This window comes from Chelonoidis abingdonii, chromosome 2 (assembly GCF_003597395.2).
Source record: "Chelonoidis abingdonii isolate Lonesome George chromosome 2, CheloAbing_2.0, whole genome shotgun sequence".
NCBI classification, from domain to species: Eukaryota; Metazoa; Chordata; order Testudines; family Testudinidae; genus Chelonoidis; species Chelonoidis abingdonii.
In genome coordinates, this window is record NC_133770.1 from 208,225,036 (window position 1) to 208,247,082 (window position 22,047).

At 44.6% G+C, this 22,047-nt stretch overlaps 1 protein-coding gene across 1 annotated transcript in view; it reads left to right on the forward strand.

Moving 5' to 3' along the window:
- The window catches only part of PIEZO2 (piezo type mechanosensitive ion channel component 2), a 485,914-nt gene that overhangs the window by 130,625 nt on the left and 333,242 nt on the right, over positions 1–22,047 (forward strand). The gene's annotated exons all lie outside the window — the stretch shown is intronic.

The window sequence follows — 22,047 nt, forward strand, 5'->3', positions numbered from 1 at the left end:
GGCACCATAGCGGCGCCACTCCAGGGGGCGCCCTGCCGACCCACCGAGTGTTGCTAGGGTAAAAATCTTCCGACGAACGTGCACGCGGCGCGCGCACAGCTAACTGGAATGGATATGAGCAACACATCTCGAAGAACAACAGTTACAAAGGTGAGTAACCGTCTTTTTCTCTATTCACTTTTTCCAAACCATTCGTGATTTTATAGACCTCTATAATATCCCCCTTCAATTGTCTCTTTTCTAAGCTGGTCACCCCTAATCTTTTTAGTCTCTTCCAATATGGAAGCTGTTCCACCCCCTTGACCTTCTATGTAATTTTTCTGATTCTAATGTATACTTTTTGAGATGGGGTGACCAGAACTGGACACAATATTCAAGGTGTAGGGGTAACAATATTTTCCATCTTATCTATTCCTTTCCTAATAGTTCCTAACATTGTTAGACTTTTTAACCAAAGCTGCAAATTGAGCTGAAGTTCTCAGAGCACGAACCATGATGACTCCAAGATCTTTCTCGAATAGTGACAGCTAATTTAAAATCCACCCATTATATATGTGTAGTTGGGATTGGGTTTTTCCAGTGTGCATTACTTTGCACTTATCATTGTTTAATTTTATCTGCCATTTTGTTGATCAGTCACACAGTTTTGTGAGGTCCCTTTGTATCTCTTTGCAGTCAACTTTGGACTTAACTATTTTGAATACTTTTATATTATCTGCAACTTTGTTGCTTCACTGTTCACTCCCTTTTCCAGATCATTGTTATATATGTTGAACAGGACAGGTATCAGTACAGATCCTTGGGAACCCTGCTACTTACCTCTCTCCATTGTGAAAACTGACCATTTATTCCTATCCTTTGTTTACTATCTTTTAACCAGTTACTGATCCATGAGAGGACCTTCCCTCTTATCACATGACTACCTTCGGTGAGGGAACTTTTCAAAAGCTTTCTGAAAATCCAAATACATTATATTGACTGGATCACCCACATGCTTGTCTGTCAAAGAATTCTTATAGATTGGTGAGGCATGACTTCCGTTTACAAAAGCTGAGTTGACTCTTCCCTAACAAATCATGTTTATCTATGTGACTGATAATTCTGTTCTTTACCATAGCTTCTATCAGTTTTCCTGTAAGAATTTGTTTCCAATCTACGTTAAAAAGGTTGAGTTTACTGGAGAGCTACCAGACTCCTTTTGAAGTTAGGAAAATTAGTTTCCTTTCTATAGACTCAAACCCCACATATTTGAAATAATAGAACTAATGAGAGGAAGAGAGAGAATGGTCATTTGGCAAATCTTATGATGTAGAAAAGGATGGGTGGTATGTCTAACTGAGATACTCTTAATTGTGAATTAGTATCTCAAAGGAGCACTAAACTAGAGATAGTAAAAAGCCAATGAAAGCAAGTTAAACAAACACTTCTGTTTTTAGTCGCACATGCCTCTCCTGTGCTTCTTGTTCCTGTCTGAACAATTTTTTACACGCTCGCTCTCTCTCTTTATAGATATATTGCCTTTACTTTACTTTCATATCTTATTTGTAGAAAACTTTATACCAGTTAGACAGGGGCAACTTTGACGCTCCAGTGCTTTTTTCCATGACACGTTTTTCCTTGGACAGCGCTGTCTCTGATAATGGGAGTAAGATGTGAATGCAAGTATTGCATCAGAATCAGGTCTTATCTAATGAAAATCAGAGCTGGTTGGTAAAATACCTCTTTTCTGTACAGCTGTGGACTCCGAATATTGTATGACCTGTATGTGTTCTCCTTTGAAATGGGAAAAGTGTGTTATTTCGTAGGAGAGAGTATGTCATCCACTCACGTCTTCCAGGCACTGAGGTGAATGAACAGATAATGGTAGGAATGGCATTATTTCATCTGAAGGAGCCTCTAGTCATCTGTTTAAAAAGTTATGGTGCTTGATGCACTCTAAATGCAGCCTAATATGCATTAAAGCTTCCATGTTTGTTAAAAGCACCATGTAAAGAGCTGTACTCAGGAAACCGTTTGTAATGCGCAATAACTCTTATTGGTCCTAGAAAACCTACGAACAATAGTACATATTCTTAAGTGCCATCGACTGGCACATTAACTTAATTCTATCCATATGGGTACTGCATGGTTCAGTGGATATGGTGCTGAATTAGGGGCCAGGAAATGTTGGCTCTGTATCTGGCTCTGTTGCTGACTTTGTGTGATCTTGAGCAAGTCACTTTGAGCTCAGTTTCTGATGTGAAAAATTGGCGTAATTATATGCACCTTCCTTTTCAAAATGCTTTGCAATTTACCACTGGAAAGTGCGATATAAAAGAACTTTTTATTTTTAAACTGAGTCTTCTATATTCTTCTGCAAAAATGATCCCACTATGTGTGTTTGAAGAAAATGATAAAACTTAATTAAAATATTTCTGACTATTGTGTCCAATACGACTGGTGGGCAGACTCTACACCAGTGATACTCAATTACATCTACCCATGGGCTGATTTGAGAATTGTATGACAAGAGGCAGGCCATTTATGCAGAAGGCTGACAAAATAAAAATTTAAAAACTGTTCAGGTGCCAGTAAATAAACACTTTGATTGCAGCATAAGTATTGGTGTTTCTATCTTCTAATAAAGTTTTGAAATCAACATTATTACCTGTGTTTGTGGCAAACTCTAATGGGAGAGGTGACATCCATGATCTCCAACAAGCTTTGTGAAGAGTGGTTTACAGGCGGTGAGGGCAAAGCACATACACTGGTGAAGATGCTCATCTGTCAGGCAATTGCGATGTTTCTTATAATATTTATGGTAGAAAACTCAGATTTGCAGAGGTATGTTGGTCTAAACATCATTAAAAGATAGATGGCTAGATTCTGGCTATTCTGAAACTGTCAGCATATTGAATCCAGAAATCAAAGTCCCACTTCTCTGAATTTTGCATGCAAGACATCTGAGCTCTGGAGCCTTAAATTTCTAATTGAAAGGCACCTTCATCAGTTGACCCACGAATGCTATTTGCTTCAGAGAGCAAGGTCCATTGGCAGAGATAACAAATGGCAGAAACAACAATGAACAAATAAAAGCAAATCCTTTGGAATTTTAAAGTTCTCAAATCGCATTTTAAAATTTTTGATCAGATTGTTTAGGAATTCTTGCATCATTTTCATCAAGGTTTCATCTGTAGCAACAGCACTCAATATACAACATCAAGATTCCTCTGAAAGGCAGACACTTTTTCAAACAGATCCCCGACCACTGCTTGCATGGCCATCGAGCTGCAATTTGAGGAAATTCAGTGACCAGTAATATTGCACAGAAAAGCTACCTGTGACATAGAGGGGACAATCATTCATAAATTCCAGGAACTCACAAGCTTTGTTGGGCTTGTGGTTTGAAAGAAATTCTATTGTTTCTTTTTGAAGCACATAAAACCTCTCTAGCACTTAACCAGCAGATGCCATTGTGCTGCAACAGGTCACTGTATTTGGCTGAACATCTTGTAAAAGAGCTTTAAAAAGATGATGGTGCAAGAAGTTGAGCATACATAGTTCACTAATCTAATCACAATACCCATTTTTTTTTTGTTTTTTCAAATCCCCAGACAACATGCCACACAGGACAGTCTGTTGAATGGTGCAGTGTATTTAATGAAGAGTATGTTGCTGCCAGATGTGAAGCAAAGCCCTTCTCTTCCCCTGTCATGGAGGGACCTCCATCTGCAATCCATTTTTTAAAAAAAGCTTTTTATTTTTAAAAAATGATCTATCCTGTGGTGCAGGTTTCTAATGATATTAAGCACAAAAATTCTTCGCTGAAAATATCACCATCAGAAAATCTAACAGTGCTAGCTGTCACTTAAATCACTTGTTTTGTCCATTGCAAGAGACATGTTGTCATAAACAGATAGTTAAGGGTTAATGTCTCTTTTACCTGTAAAGGGTTAAGAAGCTCAGTAAACCTGGCTGACACCTGACCATAGGACCAATGAAGGGACAAGATACTTTCAAATCTTGGTGGAGGGAAGTCTTTGTTTGTGCTCTTTTGTTTTGGTGGTTGTTCACTCTCGGGACTGAGAGGGATGAGACATCACTCCAGGCTCTCCAAATCTTTCTAAATCAGTCTCTCATGTTTCAAACTTGTAACTAACTAGCCAGGCAAGGCGTGTTAGTCTTATTTTTGCTTTCTCAACTTGTAAATGCTTCTTTTGCTGGAAGGATTTTACCTCTGTTTGCTGTAACTATGAACCTAAGGCTAGAGGAGGTTTCCTCTGGGCTATCTGAAACTGAGTACCCTGTAACACATTCTCCATACTGATTTTACTGAGATAATTTTTACCTTTCTTTCTTTAATTGAAAGCTTTCTTTTTAAGAACCTGATTGATTTCTCCTTGTTTTAAGATCCAAGGGGTTTGGATTTGTGTTCCCCAGGGAACTGGTGAAGTCCCTCTAGGCAGCCCAGGGAGGGGAAAGTTTTGGGGGGACAGGTAGTGCCCCAGATACTGAAATTTCTGGGTGGTGGCAGTGTTAACAGATCTAAGCTAGTAATTAAGCTTAGAAATGTCCATGTAGATCCCCACATTTGTACCCTAAAGTTCAGAGTGGGGAAAGAACCTTGAAAGCAGTGCTGACAAATAATCTGTCTAAATTACCTCCAATCTTTGCACTGCTGTGGAATCAGACAGGGGAACTTTCTTCACAATTTCCATCAAAAAGCTCCTCCAGCATTTCCAATGTGCACTCCTTCCTAAGCTCGGCATTTAAGGAAGGTTTTTTTTCTTTAGCTAGTACCAACATTATCTGAAGAGAAGCAGCTGTTGCTTTTTCCTATGCAGTCACTGATGTTGTGAGAATGACATTCGAAGTGTGATATGAAGACTTCAGATTTTCAATTTTGTCATGTCTTGCAACACTGCCAGGAAGATATGCCGCATTGAAGTTGTTATGCTTTGATTCAAAGTGGCGCCTCACACTGACGACCTTAGAGACGGATACAGTAGTTTGGTATATTAAACACACAAGTTCTGCTTTTAAGTGAGGTGGCTTAATAAAAAGAAAATCCACTGTCCAGTTTGGGTTAAAAGCTTGGTTTTGCTGTTGACTTTTCAACGTTAACTCCCACTCACATTCATTTTTGGCTTCATTTCCATCACTAATGAAAAATGAGCAGCCTCCTACTTCAGTCATAGCCAGTGCTACCAGAAGAACGTAAGATCCAGTAAGCAGTGCTTATTTTTTTGCTGGGGCTTGCCAGGGGTCAGCCTCCGCCCTGCTCGGCTTGGCATCTTTGGGCTCCTGGCCAGCAGCTGCCACTCTTCGGCCACCCAACTCTGAAAGCAGTACTGCTGGCAGCAGCAGTGCAGAAGTAAGGGTGGCAATACACCATAGCATGCCTCCCTTATTTCTGTATGGCTGCTCGTGACAGTGCTGCCTTCAGAGGTGGGAGCCCAGTAGAGCTGCCAACTTTCTAACTGGAGAAAACCGAATACCCTTATCCCGCCCCTTCCCTGAGGCCCTGCCTCCTGCTCATCCCTCTCCCCTTTCCTCTGTCACTCGCTTTCCTCCACCCTCGCTCACTTACTCATTTTCACTGCAAGGCCCAAGCAAGCACCAGGAGAAGGCCAGGAGCTGCAACAGTTTGAATATGGGAGATGGAATGTGTGATTCAAATACCCTTCATCTCATCACGGAGACATTTTAAACACTATTGTAAAATTAACACCTCCCCCCACCCCTGAAAGAAAAAAAAAAAAGTCCCACTCACAGTGAGTGAGAGTAAAGAGACTACTGCAGGAGCTTGATTTTTCTTGCCTTCACCCAACTGTCCTAGTAAGGGATCCCGTAGTGCTACAGCCACTGGCTGAGTCCTTTCCTACCTGACAATGAACCATATAGCAGGGAAAAAAGTGATGCTGTTCCATGTTTAATGACTAGTTAAATTGTTTAAATGTATGCTTTAATAGACAATATATGCAATGTGGACTAATTAATGTTATGAGAGTCTTAATGTTAACATTTCCTGACGCTTATGTTTAAATATATAACCTTAATATTGCACTGATGTTATTTTATGAATTCATTATAGCTCTTTAATGTTAAGAAGATGAGGTTGCATAAAATGTAATTCATGCTGCAGAAACTTATCCCTCCCTATTTTCTCATCCTGCTAACCAATAGATTTTTCTAGTGTTGTTTCAAGTTTTTTCACCCGTATTGTGTCCCAGATTTGTGCCAAAGCAGATTCAGAGGAAATATGATAGATGTCTCTCTCACAGTGTGACCACCTGTCCATTTGGTGCTCAATGTTCCCCATTACACATCAAATCAATAAATATTGTCTTGTATGCACCAATAATCATGCAAAAGATTGTACATTCTGATACAGTGGTAGGCAAACTTTTTGGCCCGAGGGCCACCTTGGGGTTTTGAAACTGTATGGAGGGTCAGGTAGGGAAAGCTGTGCCTCCCCAAACAGCCTGGTCCCTACCCCCTAACTGCCTCCCTCAGAACCCCTGACCCTTCAACCCCCCCTGCTCCTTGTCCCCTGACTGCCCCCTCCTGGGACCCCACCCTCTATCCAATCCCCCCATCCCCGACTGCCCTGACCCCTATCAACACCCCCGCCCCCTGACAGGCCCCCCCAGGACTCCCAGGCCTATCCAACCCCCCCTGTTCCCGTCCCCTGACCGCCCCCCCCCAGAACCTCCACCTCATCCAACTGCCCTCGTCCCCTGATTCCCCTCCAGTACACTCTGCCTCTTATCCAACCCACCGCCCCCTTACCGTGCCGCTTAGAGCACCAGGACTGGCAGCCACCCTGCCCAGCTGGAGCCAGCCACACCGCTGCACAGTCTAGAGCACTGGGGCTGGTGGCTCTTGCAGCCACACTGCCCGGCAGGAGCTTGCAGCCCCGCCGCCCAGAGCACTAGAGGCATGGCGAGCTGAGACTGCGGGGACAGCAGGGGAGGGGCCGGGGATTAGCCTCCCCAGCTGGGAACTCAAAGGCCAGGCAGGAGGATCCTGTGGGCCAGATGTGGCCCGTGAGCTGCAGTTTACCCATCTCTGCTCTAATACAATGTGTTATTTGTATGAGATTGGGTGCCTCAAATAAAACATTAGGGAGGTGCCCTTAAAAATAAACTTTCTCCTATAATTTCCAAGTTGTCCTTTATTTGAAATACAAAGGGTCTGTATATGGGCATGAGGGAGATTACCATAGCCAGAGACTATCTCTTCTATTTCAGTCCTAGTGAAGCTATGCATTCCCTGTTGCCAGGGCCCTTCTGCACTGCCCATGGTGCTAGCATCAGACCATATGACCCACTTACTTTTTGCAGACTCCAGAGGATACCCACCAGCGTGAAGTACCAGGTTTTTGTGCACAGCAATGACTGGCTGCTGGCGCGACTCCTGATGTGCCCCACTGACTGACCTGCACAGCTACCTAGGCTAGCAGCTGCTGTATGCCACTTGCTGGGAGTTGGTGTTGGGTGGGTATGTGTATACAGCAATTAAAGCTGGCTGCCCCCAGTCTTCTGACTGGGGCTCACTGTGGGGCTATGTGCGGGCTACTGAACCCCAACCTCTGAGACCCCCCCCATGGGGGGAGAGACTCAGAGAGCCCAAATATCTACACAATAATGTTCTAGCCCCAGTCTGCTGAACCAGGACAGGAGGGCATTTGATTGCAGTGTAGACATACCCCAGAGAGCTCAAAGGGGCTGAAGTGAAGGCTTCCAGGTAGGCACTATTGGGGAAGCAAGCCGCAAATTTGGAGCATCTCCACCTGACCCCTCCTCCCCAAGTAGCCACTGGCGGGAAGCAGTGCCACCTAGCTGGGGCAGCTGCTAGGAAGAGCGGGAGGTTGCTTGGGGATTCAGGTATGGGAGGGAGTTAAGAGTGAGAGAGGGGGCCTGGCTTCTGGGCTGGGAGTGCAAGCTCTGGGGTGGAGCCAGAAATGAGTGGTTCTGAGTGTGGGAGAGAGCTCTGGGCTCAGGCAGGGGGCTGGGATGCAGGATGGGGTTCTGGCTCCGGCTGGGGATGTGGGCTCCGGGGGGTTGCAGGATGAGGGGTTTGGGGTGCAGGATGGGGCTCCGGTGTGGGGGCAGGGGTTGAGGTGCAGAGGCGTGAGGTATTTGGGATGGGGCTGGGGAGGGGTTTGGGGTGCAGGAGCGGGCTCCGTATTGGGGAGTGGGGCTGAGGGGTTCAGGGTGTGGGAGGGGCCTTTGGGCTGGGGTAGGGGGTGTGGCTAAAAATGAGGGGTTCAGAGTGTGGGAGGGAGCTCTGGGATGTGGTGGGGGTTGGGATGAAGGAGAGGGTGTGGGCTCCAGATGGGGGTACGGGCTCTGGGGTGGGGCTGGGGCTGATGGTTTTGGGGGTACGAGGGAGGGGGCTCTGGGCTCAGGCCAAGGGGTTTGGAGTGCAGGAGTGAGCTCAGAGCAGTGAATTGGGGTGCAGGAAGGGATGTGGGTTGGTTCCATCCTTTTGCATGTAGGATGGAAGTAGGGTGGAGAAGGGGGAGTAGGAGGTCGGTTCATCTTAAAAGCAAAGACATTGTCTAGGTAGCACTTCCCTATGAATCAGTCCTTGACTTGATACCATAGCATGGTATTTGAGGGCACAGAAGACTTGCATTTTGGATAAAATGTAAAACCAAAATCCTCACCTTTAGCACATAAAAACCTTCTGCCAACTGTTATCAAGAACAAGGCTATTCTGTTCTATTTAACATTGGTTAGCTCAGGGGTCGGCAACCTATGGCATGCGTGCCAAAGATGGCACGCGAGCCAATTTTAAACGGCAGGCTGGAGCCTGCCGGGACTCCAGCGTGCCACTAACAATCCTGCCCAGCCCGGCGCACTGTCCTCTGCCCTCCACTCCCCCCGCGGGGGCAGGGAGCGGAAGCATAGCCGTGCGCACAGGGTGGGCAAACGGCCCCACTCTCCCGGCACCGCAAGCCGCTTGGTCCGCGCTCCCGGGCCGGAACACGGGGCCGAGCGCAGCAAGCTGCCGGCCCCTCCCCCACCTTCTCCCCTCCCCTGGAGCCCTGCTGCCGCCACATGCGGTGCTCTGGAGGTCGGGGCTGCGCGCTCCCGCGGGGCAGCGTTTGGCTCCGCGGGGAGGCAGACATGCTCCCCGCTCAACCGGAGGGGCAGGGCTGTGTGCTCCTGCGGAGCAGCGTATCGAGCTCTGCGAGGAGCCTCATGGTAAGGGGCCCAGGGCTAGGGGGGTTGGATAAGGGGTGGGGGCAGTTAGGGGACAGGGAGCAGGGTGGGTTGGATGGGGTTGTGAGATCCCGGGGGGGTGAGGGGCGGGGGTCTCTGGAGGGGGCACTCAGGGAGCAGAGGGGGTTGGATGGGGCATGGGAGTCCCAGGCTCTGTCAGGGAGCGGGGGGGTGGATAGAGGTCAGGGCAGTCAGGGGACCGGGAGCAAGGAGGGTCCTGGAGGGGTCAGTTAGGATGGGGGGTCTCTGTAGGGGGTGGTCAGGGGACAAGGAGCTGGTGGGGTTGGATGGGGGGGGGGGGGATCCCAGGGGGGTGGTTAGGGCATGGGAATCTTGGGGTTTGTGAGGGGGCAGGGGGTGGATAGAGGTCAGGGCAGTCAGGGGACCGGGAGCAAGGAGGGTCCTGGAGGGGTCAGTTAGGATGGGGGGTCTCTGTAGGGGGTGGTCAGGGGACAAGGAGCTGGGGGGGGGTTGTAAAAGTTGGGAGTTCTGGGGCTCCTGTCAGGAGACAGGGAGTGGTTGGATAGGCATGGGAGTCCCAGGGATCTGGCTGGGGATGGAGATGTGGATGAGGGTTGGGGCAGTCAGGGGAGAGGTAGGAGGTAGAGTCCAGTCTGGGGATGAGGAACAGGGAGGCTTAGATGGGGGTGGAGTCCTGGGAGGCAGTTGGGGGCAGGGCTCCCAGGAGGGGGTAGTCAGAGGACAAGGAGCAGCAAGGTTGAGAGTTATTAGGGTAGGCAGTCACCCAGCACTGAGCCCTGACCCCTACCACACACACGCCACGCCCTCTGCCCTGAGCCCCGCACCCTCCCAGGCCCCTGCCCTGAGTCCTGTACCTCCCTCATACATACCCACCTCTCTACTTGACTCCTTCATCCGCCACCCCCCCGCAACCCGGGCCCTGACTCTGGCACCTCTATCCATACCCAGCGTCCCCCTCTGCCCTGACACCTACCCTCCCTCACATACCCAGCCCTCTGCTCCCAGCCCTCTGGGTCCTGGCCGCCAGCCCTGCACAGCCCACTGCTGGCCTGGGGTTCTGGCTGACGGACCCTTGCCAGCCAGGGTCCTGGCCGCAGGCCCTGCTCAGCCCGCTGCCGGCCTAGGTGAACAGAACCCCAGACCAGCAGCGGGCTGAGCGGGCCAGCAGCATAAGATCAACATTTTAATTTCATTTTAAATGAAGCTCCTTAAACATTTTGAAAACCCTGTTTATTTTACAATACAACACTAGTTTAGTTATATAATGTATAGACTTATAGAGAGAGACCACCTAAAAAACGTTAAAATGTATTACTGGCATGCGAAACCTTAAATTAGAGTGAATAAATGAAGACTCGGCACACCGCTTCTGAAAGGTTGCCAACCTCTGGGTTAGCTAAACACCCAGTAATTTACAATAAACACCTGGGTAATTACTGTTAAGAGCTCCTTCTAAAGAACTATAGAGGGGAAGACATCAGTGTACAACAACAGATTTCATTAATCCCACAGACCCCAAGAACCATGCTATATATTCTTGAGTGCCATCTGTTGGCACCTTATCTATTAATTATTTACATATGCATGAACATCTTATTTATAGAGCACTCTTGTAATGTTTGTATTTGGCTACCCACTGTAAAGTCCCCTTGGGCAGTTTCGGTTGGTTTATGCTATTCAAGTCCTATCTTAAAGTGCTGTGTAGTGTTGCTTCGGACTGTTAAACGGTGGTCATGTTCCTCCCCAAAGACAGCTGCATTTCAATGTTAGGTAAACATATCTCTTTATATTCCCTGCCTATTTTACAGGGCTTTTGTGACTCTTTATACAAGTGCTCTGAGATGCTATAACAGTGTCATGGAGTCAGAATTTTAGGTCATCAGGTCCTCTAGTCTGACCTCCTGCATATCTCATGCCACCAGTATCTCCCAGCATCTGCATACTTAGCCCAACAGCCAAAATTAGACTATATATAACAGCCCTCAGAAGACTAAACGATCCCCCATGTGCCACAGGCAGAGAATAGGAGGAACCAAGGAGCAGAGGCCCCTGCAATGGTAGAGAAGTGGTTAACTGAAATATACCCAGTAATCCTGGCAAGTGACCTGTACCTACAAGCTGCAGAAGGAGGAGAAAAACCCTTAAGGTCACAGCCAGTCTGACCTCGGGAAAAATTCCTTCCCAACCCCACATATGATCGTTTAGGCACTGAGCATGTGATCAAGAACCAGCCAGCTAAGCACAAGGGGGAGAATCCTCAATGCCCTCTCAAAGTACCAGCCCACTGTGTCCCATGTCCTATCCCTAGCATTTTGATGCTTCAGAGGAAGGAGACACCCCCCTCCGACACACGAAACAACCTTCCATGATAAATTGGGAGGGGGTCCTTACCTAATCCTGGCAGGTGACCAACTGAAGCCATGAACCATGACCTTTTAGGAATGTAAGACATAAACTGGAAGTGAGAACCCAGGGCTGCTGAGCCCTGCCCCTCACCCCCACCCCCACCCCGCCACCCCCAATCACAAGCTGCTCCTTCAGACAGTTGCACTCATAAATTTGTCCATCTCTATCTTAAACCGAAATTGTTTGCCTGCACAACAACTATTAGGAGCCTGTTCTAGAATATCACTTCTCTGATGGTTGGAAACCTTCTTTTAATTTCCAGACTGAATTTGTTCATGTGCAGTTTATATCTGTTTATTTTTGTGCCAACACTGTCATTTAGCTTAAATAGCTCTTCACTCTCCCTCATATTTACACCTTTGATATGTTTATAGGAAGAGTCATGTCTCTTCTCAGCCTTCTTTTTTCTAGGCTAAACAAGCTAAGCTCTTCCAGTTACCTCTCCTAAGATAGACCTTCCATTTCCTGACCGTTCTAGTAGGTTTTCTCTGCATCTGTTCCAGTTTGAATTCATCTTTGAACAGGTGTGACCAGAATTGTACACATTATTCCAAATGAGCTCTGCCATTGTACAGTGCCTTGCACAGTGACATTAATACCTCTCTATTTCTACTGGAAATGCCTCCTCTGATTCATTCTAAGATTGCATTTGCCTTTTGTGCAGGTGCATCACATTGATGGCTCACAATCCTCTTGTGATTGATCCACACACTTAGGGCGCTCTCCTCTTCTGTCACTTCCAACTGATGAGCCCACAGCTTGTAGCAGAAATTCTTATGATTGGTACTTTGTACTATTGCATTTTATCCTGTTTCTGTCACTCCAATCTTCCAGGTCATCCAGATCTTTCTGTATAATATTCTGATCCTCCTGTGTATTGGTGATGCCTCCCAACTTGGTATCATCAGCAAATTTAATTAGCGCACTCCTACTTTTTGTGCCAAGGAAAGTAATTAAAATATTGAATAATAATGGTCCCAAGATTATTTTTAGGAATTCCACTAGTAACCTTCTTCCAGTCCAACAGTAAACTTTTCAGCACAATTTGTTGCCTTGTTCCCTTTAGCCAGCTCTTTAATCAACTTACAGTGCCTGTGCAGATCACCATTTCCCCTAATTTAACTAATAATTTACCAGTGTAGTACTGTGTTAAATGCTTTACTGAAGTCTGAGTATATTAGATGGACTCCATTTCCCATATCTAAAAAAATTAGTTATTTCATCAAACAAAGAAATCAGATTAGTCTGGCATGATCTACCTTTGGCAAACCCAATGCATTGGTATTTTTAAATTGTATTAATTTACTCTTAATTGTATTAATTTATTTTTTAATGTACCCTTACCCCGTTGCATTGAATAAATAATATAGCTCAGTTATATATTGTTTAATATAGACTAAAGCCTTACTATATTAAAATTAGAGGAGTCAAAACCAGACTTCAAATATGAAACTTGCTAATTTGAATCCCTAGATTCAAACCTGCATCTGTAGTATGGCTCTAAAGGAGATCGGAAACAAAGGTCTTGTTTCTGGTTCAAATTGGTGCGAACAGCTGTGTGGACAGTCTCTTACGTCAGTTTGAGTGGCTTATTTTGGTTTAGCTTAAAATGGTTGGGAATCAGTTTAAGATAAACTGCAGTCAGCCATTCTTTAACGAAAATAAATGTCCAAACAAAGGTTTGCACTCCTGCAACTAACTCAATTTAAAACTAATTTATGTTCAAGTGGTGAAATTTTGACATGTAGAGAAAACCCTGTTGTGAACCTGGTCCTCTTTGCTTATCATTACTAATTAAGAAAATGAATCCTTTACCTTATTGTGTGGGTAGCATTTTCAGAGTGGACAATGTTCTCTTGCTGTGTAAAGGCCAAAACTTAGAAGCAATAAAAATATATCTAGGAATTGGTTAATATTGCAAAAGAAGAGTTAATTTTTAATCTGTGATTAAAGATCAGCAAGCTACAATTAAAATGTGCAATTTTAGTAATTTAAAATTATTGTGCAGCTTGCATATATTTGTTGTCTAGAATCTCCCTTGTATCTCAGAGCAGTGAGATTTTACATGTTCACAAGAAAGAATGAGGTACACCTGAGTAGCAATTTAGCTGCACATTTTGAAGTTAAATTTTGAGTGTCAGGTTGACTTTGTGGTAGGAAATATTTATGCCAAAAGGGCCGGCTCAGGTTAAGCCAAGTAGAAATGTTTTTACTGGAAATCATTTTTGTGAAGACTTTTATATCAGCAAAAGAATTATAACCTCAATAACAGCAGTACATGTGCTAAAACATTAACCGTAAAATGGTTAGAAGGTTAGAGCAAAAGATTTAGATCCAGGTTTAAAATGTATTAAATGTCATTTAAAAAACCAGTCTGGGATAGAGGATAGATCAAAGATTGACTGATTTATTACTGTATTTAGAAACCGTATTTTCTCACTTCTAGGAACATCCTATGTTAATGCATTAATAATCTTCTGCAGAGAAGTAATTTAAATGAAAATCTCACATGTATAAAATAAGGCAGGTAGTCAACAGCAGAAAAAAATGAGATTATTAAAATTGGGTTCTCCTTCCTAGGTGTTTTTTCTTTTTCTTTTTCTTGATCTGTGGAATCTATCATTGTGCACGTACTGCATGAAGTTCTAAGTGGTTATGGTGCTCAGCATAGTACTGAGAGACTAGAAATTATTACAGTATCCGTTTTTTTTCTTTTGCAGCCATAGCGATTGAATTTTCACTCACTCTTCAATGAAGTAGAGATGTTTGATTTCTCCGCTAGTACCTCAGTACTGGAGTGAAATGTGGAACATTTTCATCATGTTCCTAAGACCTGTGTTACCTATGGGGTCTCCTAGGGCCCTGCACACAGAGGGCCCCTGCAACCTGTAGGGGGAATAGGCAGGTGGTGAGGGAGCTTGACACTAATCTGTACTTTAAGGTTGCAGGTAAGGTCCACCTTGTGCCATTTCCCTTTATTTAGGGTGTTTCTGACGTGAGAAAAATCACTCACTGGCTAAAGACATCTGCAGTAAGGTCTAGTTACGTTGATCTTTCTGTAAACTCATTGATTTGTTGATTCTTGCAGAATTATCCCTATATCCCGATCTATAAAACACATAATGCTGATCTGTAAAACACATATGCCTAGAAGCAAAACCTCCCTCTTGTAAGGACAGAGCAAGTTTAGCTAGATATTTTGCTGAGGCAGGTCAGATGAATTATAATTGGCTTCAACTAACATTCTGTAACAAGCTGTAACATTCTATACCTTCAGCCAGCTGGTGCTCAGAAAGGTGTGAAATTCTTTCATTGGAAATATCAGAAATGTGTGATCTTATCCTTATAACTGAATGTCCCAATGTTCAGTATAAATTGGGAGTGAATACATCAATAGGAAGTGACTTTCGGGAAGTAACTTCTTGCCCTTATTTTTGATCAAAATAATTACTAGAAGCAGTAGTTAATGTAGTAAAAAGGAATTCAGTTTAAGTTTCTCTCCTCCATTGGTGGAACTCTCATCTGCATCAGTGGGAACTTTGAATACATTTTGAAGGCAGTATATGGTACTTAAATCTTGAAGAGGTACAAAATTCTTCTTATATTTCCAAAATCTGGATCAAAGTTTTACAACCGAATTTGTTTGTCCCATCAAATTAAGCAGTTGACACATGAAAGACATGCAATGAGCACAGTGCAAATATGCATTAGAGCCCATAAAGAGAATCTAATTTGCCCCAAATACTTGATTCTCCAGTGCAAGCTACTAGTTTCATTCCAGCAGAAAAAAAAAATACTGTTTAGCAAAATCCACTTTTAACCTCTGTTCTTTTATATGGTAGTTTTTAAATCTTTTCTGAATCTGCAAAACACAAATGACCCATCTATGCTGGAGACAATGTATTGATTATGAAAAGAGTAGTTGGGTGTGGTTAGGCAATGAAGTAGCCTAGTCACAGGATGTGCTCTATCTAGTGACCTTTGGGGGGATTTTCTTGGGCATTTGAGGAAGAAGCAACCTGTAGAGCAGAGATCGGCAACCTCTGGCACACGGCTCACGAGGGTAAGCACCCTGCCGGGCTCGTTTGTTTGCCTGCCGCGTCCACAGGTTTGGCTGATCGCGGCTCCCACTGGCTGCAGTTCGCCGCTCCAGGCCAATGGGGGCGGCGGGAAGTGACACGAGCCAAGGGATGTGCTGGCCACTGCTTCCCACCGCCCCCTTTGGCCTGGAGCAGCAAACCGCGGCCAGTAGGAGCTGTGATCAGCTGAACCTGCAGACGCGGCAGGTAAACAAACCAGCACAGCCCGCCAGGGTGCTTACCACGTGCCAAAGCTTGCCGATCCCTGCTGTAGAGTTTGGGATATAATCTGAAGAGCCATTTAATACAGTTTGGCAAGAAATTTTTTATAGTGGGATGGATAGCCGTACATATTATTATTGAGAGTTTTCTATTTCGTAAAACAATTCAGATTACCAGCTGGGTACTTGTTGGGGCTATTGTAATATAAATACAGTAAATACATGTAATGATTTAGGCAATTAGATTCCATTATGATAGAAACAGTGAAATCTATAGATAGGTCTGGTTCTGGAATTACCAATAGATAAGTATTCATATAAAATTTAATGGACCTGAGTCTCATTCACACTAAGGCCCCTTTATTTCATTCTGGCAACATAAAGGGCCTTAAAGTAAGTATAACGTTGCCAGAATTACATAAGGGGGCCTTAGTGTAAATGAAAATACCAAATCTATGGAGTTTAAGGCCAGGATCATCTGGAATGATGTCCGGTTTATGTCATTGGCTATTAAACTTCATCCAGTTATCCTGGTATGGATCCCAATAACTTGTATTTGACTAAAGCATAGGCATCTAGTCTTGTGTGAGAACTTCAAATCTATTCCTTGTGGCAGATGGATGCTTAATTTCCACTTATCAGAAAAGGAAACTTCCCTTGTTGTAATGACAGTATAATAAAACAGGCAAGTGATAGTATTGGAGAAACTGGTGCATCAGTTTTGAACAGAGCAAAACCTGACATATTAATACAACCAGGCATAATTCCCTCCTGGATACCCAAATTCCCTCCTGGAGCCCACGCCCCATACTCTGTCCTGCACCTCAACCCACACCCCAGCCCTGACCTTCCTCCTGCACCCCAAGTCCCTCATCCCCGGCTCCACCCCAGAGCCTGCACCCCCAGCAGCATCCCTCACTCCCTCCCACACTGTGAACCTCTCGTTTCTGTCCCCATCCCAGAGCCCGCATCCCCAGCCAGAGCCGTCACCCTCTCCTGCACCTCCACCCCCTACCCTGGCCTGGTGAATGTGAGTGAGGGTGGGGGAAAGCGAGTGACAGAGGGCAGGAGGATGGAGTGAGCGGGAGAGTAGGGTCTCAGAGAAGGGGCGGGGCAATGATGTTTGGTTTTGAGCAATTAGAAAGTTGGCAACCCTATGTAGGGTCGGAAGGGATCTTGAGAGGTCATCTCATTCAGCCCCCTGAGACCGAACTAAGTATACTTAGACCATGCCTGACACATGGTTGTCTAACCTGTTGGAAAAAACCTCCAGTGATGGAGATTCCACAACTTCTCTTGGAAGCATATTCCAGTGCTTAACTATCCTTAGAGATGGACAAATTTTCATGAGAACTAATTTGAATTTTCCGTGATGCAGATTAAGCCTATTATTTCTTGTCTTACTTTCAGGAGATATGGAGAACAATTGATCACCATCCTCTTTATAACAGCCATTAACATATTTGAAGATTATCAGGTCCCCGCCTCAGTCATCTTTTCTGAAGACTAAACAAACCCAGTTTTTTAAAAATCTTTATGCATAGTTCAGGTTTCCTAAACCTTTTATCATTTTTGTTGCTCTCCTCCGGACTTTCTCCAGTTCATCCACATCTTTCTTCAAGTGTGGTGCCTAGAATTGGACACAGATGAGGCCTCACTTGTGCTGAGTAGAGCGGAACAATTACCTCTCATGTCTTACAGATGACACTCGGTTAGCATATCCCTGAATGATATGAACCTTTTTTCCTACTGCTTCACATTGTTGGCTCATATTAAATGTGTGATTCACTATAAGCCTCAGTTCCTTTTCAGCAGTTCTATTGTCTAGCCAGTTAATCTCCATTTTGTAGAAGTGCATTTCATTTTTTCCTTCCTAAGTGAAGTACTTTGCACTTATTTTTATTGTATTTCATCTTGTTGATTTCAGACACATACTCCAATTTATCAAGGTCATTTTGAATACTAATCCTGTCCACCAAAGTGCTTGCAACTCCTCCCAGCTTGGTGTCATCTGCAAATTTTATCAGCATACTCTTCACTGCATTATCCAAGTCATTAATGAAAATGTTGAAAAGTATTGAACTAAGAACATATTCCCCACTAGCTATATGATCTTGGCTTGAGAGAAACCCTTGATAACTACTCTTTGAATATGGGCTTTTAACCAATTATGCCCTCATCTTACAGAAATTTAATCTAGACCACATTTCCCTAGTTTTCTTATAAAAATGTCACATAGGATGGTATCAAAAGCCTGACAAAAATCAAGATACGCCTCTACCCCAATATAACTCAACCCAATGTAAGGCTAGTTCGCATATAAGGCAGTAAAGCTCTGACAGGGTGCTCTGACCAGCGTGTTAAGGCTGCCCAGGCGGGGCCAAGGGGTTCGATAAGGGGCAGAGGGTCTTGGGGGCGGTTAGGGGCTTCTGCTCCCAGGTCTGGGGGACAGGAGCTGTGTGAGGGCACTTTTGGGGGCTCTGCAGTCCCAGAGTGGCCTGGGGGATTAGTGTGGGGCCGGGAGCAGCCCTGTCATAAACAGATGGTTAAGGGTTAATGCCTCTTTTACCTGTAAAGGGTTAAAAAGTTTGCCTAGCCTAGCTAACACCTGACCAGAAGGACCGATGGGGGGACAAGATGTTTCAAAAGGAAGGAGGGAAGTTTTTCCTTTGTTTTAGAGTTTGTTTCAGCCGGAGTGAAAAAGATCAAGGAACCAGCCTCTTATCAGAGTAGTAAGTTTTAGAAAGGGAATAAATAGGTTTATGTTTATTTCTTTGTAACCTTTCTTATGCAGTTAGAGGTAGAATCAAATTGGGTATTTTTTTGTGTAACTAAATTTGTGCCCAGGGGAACATCCTCTGTGTTCTGAATCTGTTGTCTGTGAGAGTAGCTGGTATGCTAATCTCTCCCAGAGGGTTTTCTTTTACCTTTCTTTTCTTTAATTAAAAGCCTTTTTTCTTAATACTTGATTGATTTCTCCTTGTTTTAAGATCCAAGGGGTTTGGATTTGGGTTCACTAGGGAATTGGTGAAGTCCCTGAAGGCTACCCAGGGAGGGGAAGGTTTTGGGGGGACAGGGAGTGATCCAGATACTGAAAATTCTGGATGGTGGCAGCGATACCAGATCTAAGCTAGTAATTAAGCTTAGAAGTGTCCATGCAGGTCCCCACATCTGTACCCTAAATTTCAGAGTGGGGAAGGAATCTTGACAAGCCTGCTCTGCTTCTCTTGCCCTGGCCCCAGCCGTGTTGTTCAGGGGAGGTGGCTTGGGGGAAGAGATCCCCCCTGTGCTTAGCAGCAGCGGCGGAAGCAGAGCAGCCCAGCCCCAGCCCGCTCCACTCTGCCACCTCCCAGCCGTGGCGCTTCACTTCGGCTGCAGGTGAGTGCAGGACCTTTCCCCAGCCGCCCCCCAGCACCACGGCTAGGTCCGGGGCAAGGAAAGTGGAGAGGCCTGGGGCCATGTCGCTCCGCTTCCCACCACAGGTGAATGTGTATGTGTGTGGGGAAGGCGTCCTTTCCCCAACCTCCCTGCACTCACTGGCAGTGGAAGGCGGAGTGCTGCGGCTGGGAAGTGACTGAGTGGAGCGGGCTGGGGCTGGGCTGCTCCGCTTCCTGCCACTGCCTGTGAGTGCCTGTCAGGGGGCAGGGAGGGGAGTGGATAGGGGTAGGAGCAGTCAGGGGAAAGGGGGGTTGGGTAGGAGGTGGGATCCTGGGGGTGATTAGGATTGGGGGTCTCTGGAAGGGGTGGTCAGGGAACAAGGATTGGGGGCACCTAAAGCAAGTTTGATATTACGCAGTCTCACCTATAACGCGGTGAGATTTTTTTGTCTCCCGAGGACTGCGTTATATCGGGGTAGAGGTGTTGTATATCAAACACACTGCTTTCCCCTCCTCCAACCACTAGGCCAGGAATCCTATTGGGGGTGTGTGTGTGAGGGGACGGGGGTGGGGAACAGAGAGCAGGAGGAACGAAAAAGCCAGGATTCATCCCACATTTAATATGGAGATGTGCCTACCTTTAATGTCTCCTTGTGCTATGGTACACTTGTGTCCTCTCTTCCCCATGAAAAGCATTCTCCTGGCTCATAAATTATTAATATTATAAATGAATTTTCTGTCTGGCAAGGTTCTCCAAACTAAATTATGATACTTTCACCCAACGCACCACATCGTATTATCCTATTCATAATAGACAAGGCACTTAATATCTGTATAGTAACTTTGAAACATACTAATATGGTTCTGTTGGTAGTACTTTTATATATCTACATCTTGTTTCCTTTTATTAGCTTCACATGCCTTATTCCTGGCGGTGATGCTAATCAAAGACAGTGAGCTGATGGCAAATTTTCTCAGCACCTCTCATGATTTGGCCCAATGGGAGATTTGCCTGAGTAAGGAATTCAGAATTTGGCTCTTAACGAACTCTGGAATATAGGGAAAATTCTATGTTTCTACTGAAGCACAATGAAAAGATTGCACTGAATGTGAAAATTATAATACTAGCAGTAGAGAGTCTTGATTTGAGTGAAGCTGTCTTGTGAGAATATTACTTCTGAGAAGGCTGCTTTGTGTTTATGTCAAACTGAGGAAAGTGAATTACAGATATAATCTGAATTATGTTATGGAAAAAATGGTCTCTCGGATCAGTCTGCAGCTCCAGTATTCTGTTCAGTTTATGTTTGGTCTGACCACTGATGAGGATGGGAGTTCTGCACATGTAGGATGAGAATATCAAAATCAAGCTGTATCTTGCAGAGAGCAGTTTTTGCCCATATCTGCTAAAAGATATTTAAGCTGCTTTACAACTATTCCAGTGATTGTGAACAGAAAACAAATTATGGCAACATAAGGGTGTTGTAAAACTGAAGATATTTTCATCAACATTTGATGTCTGTCTAGAATATGATCCATATAAATTCAGTGTCAGGGAAGGAGACCTTTTAACTCTGCAAGATGTAGTAATTAAGTATTTTTATTTGCCTTATGAACTGAAGAAGACTCTTTGAAGACAAACAACTTTGTTTTTATTTAGGTGTTAAAGATGGGCAGTATATTGGAGCAGCTGAATTTATTGCTGGTTATATAAAATCAAATGAAACACTGTTGGAAGAATTGCCCAATTGCCTAATGGTGGCAGTAATAATAATAATAGTTAACAATAAATAATAACCCCCCACCTGAAGATTCATGACTTTAGTATAATATGCTAGGTGCCCATCTCAGCCCTGTGCAGTTGTTCCTTGAGGGCTTGCTCTGTAACCTGAGCAGAGGGGTAAAGTTTATAGGACAGCGTGGAGGAGTGGGAAGCAGCTAGGCAAGATGGGGTGGAAAGCAAGGGGCATTGCCTTTCCTGCTGACCAGAAGAGTGTGTGTGTGATGGGGGAGCATGAGAGGTGTTTATACCCCTGTGCAGCCTAGAGAAGCCCTCTTTCATCCAGACCAGACTGGCAGCTACTTGTTATGGAAGGGATACGTTTATCTGATAAATTGGATTAGAAAAGAATGTGAAGAAAAGCATTCTTTAAGGGAGTTGAAGAAGGGAGGGGTTGGGGACATCTAGGCTCCTTAACTCTCACACAAGGGGATGGCTGCAGCGTCTCAGCAATGGGATGGCTTGGATGAGGTCTGGGATTATGTGGAAATGATCAAGGAAAGGACGATGACCTGCACTGTAGAATTTTTTGCAGAGTACTTCCACCAATTTTAAATGAATAAAGTTGTGGCCTAACCATACCACATCCATTACATCCTGGAGGGAGGGGGAAAGAGAATGAGAGCGGAATTTTGCTGAATATTTTTAAAGGTTTCTTTCCAAACACACAGACTTCATGTTTTTTTAAATTTCTGTTACATGTTAAAAATATAATGGCATGTGTTCAAGCTGGCTATCTTTTTTAGACAGCTCAATGTACATCTATCATAAGACCATTTGCAAAACTACTGGACAATGAGGCTTCAAAACTAGTAACATTGACACTAGAATAGAATCTTAAAGCTACAGCACACTTGCGTATCATTAAATTGGTTTTCACTGTAGGGGTTTTTGCCTGTAGGACAAAGCAACCCATGGTGTCATGATATTACAGTGCAATGAGTTATTAATAATATGTTGAATTACTCTAACATCCAAAAGCCCCTTCTAACA